This window comes from Populus euphratica, unplaced genomic scaffold (genome assembly GCF_000495115.2).
Source record: "Populus euphratica unplaced genomic scaffold, PopEup_1.0 scaffold26.1, whole genome shotgun sequence".
Taxonomy (NCBI): Eukaryota; Viridiplantae; Streptophyta; class Magnoliopsida; order Malpighiales; family Salicaceae; genus Populus; species Populus euphratica.
In genome coordinates this window covers 600,979-607,504 of record NW_011499896.1, presented here as the reverse complement: position 1 = coordinate 607,504, position 6,526 = coordinate 600,979, and positions in this window count along the sequence as shown.

The window sequence follows — 6,526 nt, the reverse complement described above, 5'->3', positions numbered from 1 at the left end:
AACAAACTTGTTTTTGTCCATTTCTTGTAGACGATGCAACTGATAAAGTTATGATTTGTAAGGTTATGATCTTGGATGGGTAGATTGAGTCTCTTTTTAAAATAAAGTCTCTTTAATGTTTAAGCTAGTAAATTTTAAAAAATAAGAGTATATTGAGCAAGGAAGTAGTAAGTTGAGTAAAAGAAAAATTTGTGAGATATAGGCATAACAGGAGTATAGAAAGTGACTCTATGTTCTTGTGTTGTTTGCTTTATTATTTTGTATGTTGCTATTTTTTTTATATTCACCTCCCTTGACATACCTGATGACCTAAAAGATTTATAGACTCTAATTATGTTAACTTATTTCATGGAGAGTGGTGCAAAAATGAAGAATACTTAGAGATACCTCATAATGAGTAAGAAAAATAAGATAATAGTCAATGTATCATTGATGGAGAGGTTAGTAAGTGTATTTTTTAAGACATTTTATGTGTTATTGGTGGTTTGCTAGATTCCCTTTTAACGTGATATGTGGGCATGATATTGCTATTGGTGAGAAATGATTAACATTATATTAACAATTTTTGAGTAAGTTGGAGAGAATATGGTATTATATTGATTGTCTTTAAACTCATCACTATACAATAAGATGTGTACCAATGGCTGAATTTATTTGTTAAATAGGTTAAACTTGTGTTATTAAAAATCATGCCATAACAGTAAATTTGAGCTAATAAAAACTATTCTAGCCTGACTTGAATGGCCATGATTTATAATTATTTAGATGATTTAGGTTTTTTTTTTATTGGTATCATCAATAACTTTGTGGCTTATGTTTGATAGAAATTGAATGACATGGTTTCTTTATTTGGCATTATGAATAGAAATTCAAGAAGAGAAAGGAAGGATATCTTGTTGTAACTTGTAATTTTTTTTCTTCCTATATTAGTTAAATAACCAAGTATGAAAAGTTAAAAGGTCATCTTTAGGCTTTACAATTTTCATTATTCCTTATATCTATCCCTTTTTAATTACAAACAACGTATTTAAATTATGAGTGATGTTATTCTTCCATGATTGTTTCATAGGATTTATTAGGTGGATTTCATTAATAATTTTCAATGGTTGATATTTTTTCAAGAAGTAATTACTCTTAGATTATACCTTTTCTTTTCTTACAATATAAATCAACCAAGAAAATGTTGACAAACATTAAATAATAATAAGAAAAATCTCTCACCATGGAGTCGTAGAACTGTACAGGTAGAAGCTGGGATGCTAGGGACTTTCAACCCTCATTTTATAGTTATTAGAGGTTATCACCAGGACATCGATCCTCTCTCTCTGCTCTTGTAAACAGGAAACTATGCACCGACCAAGATTAACCAGAGACCCATTAATTATCGATATTGATTTAACGCGTCACGTCTACTGAGAGTGACCCTCTGACCACTCACCGGCGGCCATGTTTGCAGCACTTATTGCTTACCTTAAGCTTCTCTCATCACTCATGGCGATGGCATTTAATGAGAGAAAATGAGTGGCACCCAACGACCAGAGAGGTCCCTAACACACTCCAATAATTTAGGGCTAATCTTTCTTAGTAGGGCCTTAAAGATACGATCTTTTTAATCGATTTCCTGTTTTGTCTTCATTATTTACACTCTACATTAGGGGAACGTTTTGCAGGGGGGGAAAACAGGGACTTCCAGCTTAAGTAATTGTGAAATGTGGACTAATCCTCCCACTCGCAATCTGAAGACTGCTAGCTGTGTAGATTTTGAGACCTCATGTTCTGCCACTGGGACCATGATTTTCTATGGAGTTTCTCCAGCTCTTTTCCTTTAGGATTGACCGTTTTGAGTGTTAGCTGAAGGGCGTGCCTGCTGCCAAACCACCCTTCCATGAAATCTTGATATCTTTTCTTTATTTTTATTCTTTTTTGTATTTCAATGTTGTTTTAATATATTAATATTAAGAATAAAGTTTAAAAATTAAAAAATTAAAAATTAATTATCTTTTTATTTTTTAGTATTTTTAGTAATTTAATATATTTTTAAACAAAAAATAGTTTAAAAAAGAATATCTACACACTGTTAATGTTGTATACTTTTAATAATAATTATCTTACCAGATAGAAAGTGAGAAGGCAGCAATAAACGGGAGTACGAGTAAAAGGACACAGCGGATCAGATGTGTTGCCTGTTGGTAGCGTGTCCCCAGTCACTATGCAATGGACGTCCCATGTGCCGGGCTCATGGAATATATGCTCCAAAATGGTGGGTGGTCCCTTACATGTGCCGAACATGTCTTAAGCAATGATCGTCTGGCTGTTTTCGGGGAAAACTTAAAATAAGTTTAATGTGTTCTTCAATTTGAAGACTTTTTATTTGTGTTTTTCTTTAAAAAAAAATATATACTCTACAACAGATCTTATAATGTGACCTTTTATATTCATAGCTATTTAGATTTTTTAAAATTAAATATTTATTAAAAAGTTATGGAAAAGGTTTTATAATAAAACTAAAAAGGAAAAGAAAAATGAATTAAATAATTGAAAATTTTATAAGTAAATGAAAAAGGCAATATTACCAAGCCTTGTTTGTTCTTCGTTTCAAAAAATTTAAAAAAAAATTTAAAATTTTTTTTATTTTTTTATTAACTTTAAAACAATATATTTTTAGTGTTTTCAAATCATTTTAATTGTTGATATCAAAAATAATTTTGTAAAAATAAAAAATATAATTAATATATATTTTAACATAAAAAAATTATTTAAAAAATAAATAAAAAAAAACTTTCAAATAAATAATAAATATGAGATTGCTAACGCATGTGACACACAAAAGATGATAAGTACATGTCACGAGGAAATAATACGAGAACATGTGAATTGCTTTTGCCTTTATCAACATGTTCCAAATCCGATGAAAAGCTGTCAAAGCTACCCGGAATTCTTTTCACCTGCCGGACCCAGTCCTCGGCCACTTTTCAATTTTGTTTTATGTTAAGAGAGGGATTATTTTATAATATTTTTTAATTAAAAATATATTTAAATATTATTTATTTATTTTTTAGATTTATTTTTAACATTATTATATTAAAACAATGAAAATAATATTTTTCTAAACATTTTACACCACAAAAACATGCAACGTCTTCATCGTTAAACTTATGATTTAATACATGAAAATTCATTCAATTTCTTTAACTTCTTAATTGATTGATTAGACAAAATATTCGATGACAACTGTCATTGAAAACATTCTTGTTTACCTCTACAAATGTTGATAATTATATTGTTAGGTATCCATCTAATCATAAATTGATATCGTTTTAAAATATGCTTAAAATCATATTCCTCAAAAATTAGTATTACTTAGAAACACAGTGCATTGTTTGGAAATATTTCTTAATTTTTTATATTTTAAATCATTTTGATATGTTAATTTTTAAAATAATTTTTTAAAAAATTAAAAAATATTTTAATATATTTTAACTCACAAAATACTTTAAAATACAACTATTATCACAACATGTGCGAACATGCGATATAATCTTAACAATGATAATTAAAATATTATTTATTTTTATATTTTGAAAATATTTTTTAAAAATTTAAATTAATTTTTTTATGTTTTCAGGTATTTTAATATGTTGATATCAAAAATAATTTTTTAAAAATAAAATATATATATTATTTTAATATATTTTATAAAAAAAACCATACTCTTGTCAAAACACCCTCTAACAAAAAGCAGCGGTCCACAAATGAACTCAAATCGTACTTTTCAAATAGTTAAAAATTGAGATTGAACAATAATAAGGTTTAAAACAATGATAAATGTTCTCATGCCCGTGTGCAGCTCGGCATTATGGGCACCCCTTCTGCTCAGTATAATATTTGATTCTCTGCTACAATATCTAATATTTTACATGTAAATAGAAGAAAGACAAGGTTCCTCGGGAATGAATCAATACTTTAAGAAATTTTCGATAATCAAATGCAGTTGTGAATCTCGAAGCTCCTAGCAGACAGGAGATAACGGATTCCCAGGTCAATCATGCATCGTAAAGGAGCCCTTTATACTTTATATGCCTAAATCTTACATCCAACCTAAATCTAAATCTAAATCAGTTTAAATTCACCGTATCCTCTCCCCAAACTAAAAATTTAACTTTTCATCTTAGATTTTTTATTGGAGAAAGATAAAAATAATAAGTAAATAGTTTTTTATATTACTTTTAATTATAATTTATTTGTAAAATAATTAAAGGATTGATTAGGGTTTATAAGAAATGAAAGTTTATATTGTTAAGATTGATTTATGATTATTAATAATTTAATGTTAGGTGATTAATTAGTATATTATTGAAAATAAAGATTTATGAGTTAATTTGCTTAAATTAATTTTTATGGGTTAATAAGTTTATTTTTTCACCTTACTGTAAAATCTGGATAGAATGGTCTTGAGGTTGAAGATGATCAAATTTTATTTTAGTCCTTGATTTATGAGAATTTTAGTTTGGTCCTTTAACTTTGAAAAAATTACAATTTAACCTCTAAATGTATTTTGAGTTTCTGGAAAGTGTTATTATGAGGTTAATGATGATGAATCTCAATTTGATAATTGATTTGAAAAAATTTTACTTTGGTCCCTCAATTTTAGGAATTTACATTTTAGTCCTTAAACTTTATAAAATTACAGTTCGGTCTCTAATTCATTCTAGACAGAATTGAGAATGGTTTATAGGTGAAATTTCAATATGGTTATGTATTTACAGTTTGACCCTCCAATTTTGGTAAAATTACATTTTGATCCCTATTTTGGAAAGTTGTCATTTCATCCCTAAACTTAGGAGACTAAACCTAGTTTTCTTTCATGCATTGAAATCTTTAAATTGTGTTGTTTTGGCTTGTCTCTTAGTATATTTCGTATATTTGTTGTATGTTCTCTTAACGATCTTCAATAGAATTTTTAGGTTTTTCATTGATATTCCTTTTAGTTCTATATTTTTTCCGGGTGAGTGGGATAATTTCTACTATGTATATAATATAAATAAATATATATATTGATTATATGATGAGTACGATTAGTTAATCTCTTGAATATTTATATGTATTGCTTTATTTTCCAAGTACTCATCTTTTCTTGAATTTGCACTCGCATTCTGTCAAGCTAAAATCTATTCGATATGATATACATTTCCTTTATGATTCTTCGAATATCTATTATGTCTTAATATAGGACTTGTTAGTAACTTCACATTAATAGAGAGTAGTTAGTTCATGTGGACATAGTATTCTGTATACCTAACTGGTGAGAGAAGCGTCAGGCTGTGGCAAATGATCATCCCACAGTGGTCAGCTTTAAGTGTCATATGGTCATCCCCGGGTGTCATCTGATATCTGACATGTATTCCACTATGTTATAATATGTTTAGTATGTATATGTATATGTATATGTCTATCAAAATAAATCGACTTACAAACTACTAATATCTAAAATATATATTAAATATTATTCCCTTACTGAGTTGGTTAAATTCACCCCTTATTTTTAATATTATTTTAGATTCTTAGTTTCTGTTAGCATGTGAACTTGTTGAGTATTCTTACTTCTTCAGTTTTGGTTAATATATCTTATTTATTTTGCGAGGCTTTCTTTTTAGTTTTAATTCGATATTTTAGATGCTTTATTGTTACTTTATTTTAATTAAGTTTAGATTTTAACAATGTAAAAAGTATTATAAATTATTATTTTTATTTTAATTATTGATAAGAAGTTTTAAACTATTTTTTGATTTTATCAATTTTGACTAATATATTATTTTTAAAAATTATAAAATATTGTATATTTTTAATTAATTTATTCTTTTAATATGTTCGTTTTCAGGTTTAGGTTTGGTATAGATAAAATATCCTTTTAACATCACTTTTGCGTCTTTTGCGTTGTTCGTTCATGTACCAGAAAGGATTCGGGTGGTAACAATACTCTAGTTCTAATAATGCCATCACCAACGGCAGCTAAAAGGTTGCCAGCCCTCTTTCTCCACCGCTTCTTCACAGATAATCATGAATTAACATGCCAAGCAGGAGCCATTGGCTTTCTTAAGAATGGTAAGGGGATTCATTTCACGTTCGTTTTACATCGAAACGTTAGGATCCACTTAAGTTCCAACCGATCGTCGGGGCAGGAGCGGAGAAGGAAAGTCCACCTCTTGCATCTAGCGAAACCGGTCCTCTACGAGGGTCTATCCTCCAGCCTCATCACAGGTCTTGGAGATCAGTTTGTCCATATCATAAGACCTTTCATTTGTTGAACATGTGCTCGGGTTACAGAAAAGCTCTATTACAGAAACCAATAACATACAATAATAGAAAAAAGTTTACAAAAATAGTGACATGGGTGGGAGGAAGGGAGGGATGGAGGGGGTGAGGGAGGGAGATGTTATTAGAAAAAAGATGATCATATCTGCTATCAAATTGATTTAGTAAATGATAGAGCTTCTAGGGAACAAGTTGATGACGTTCAGCTCTTCCG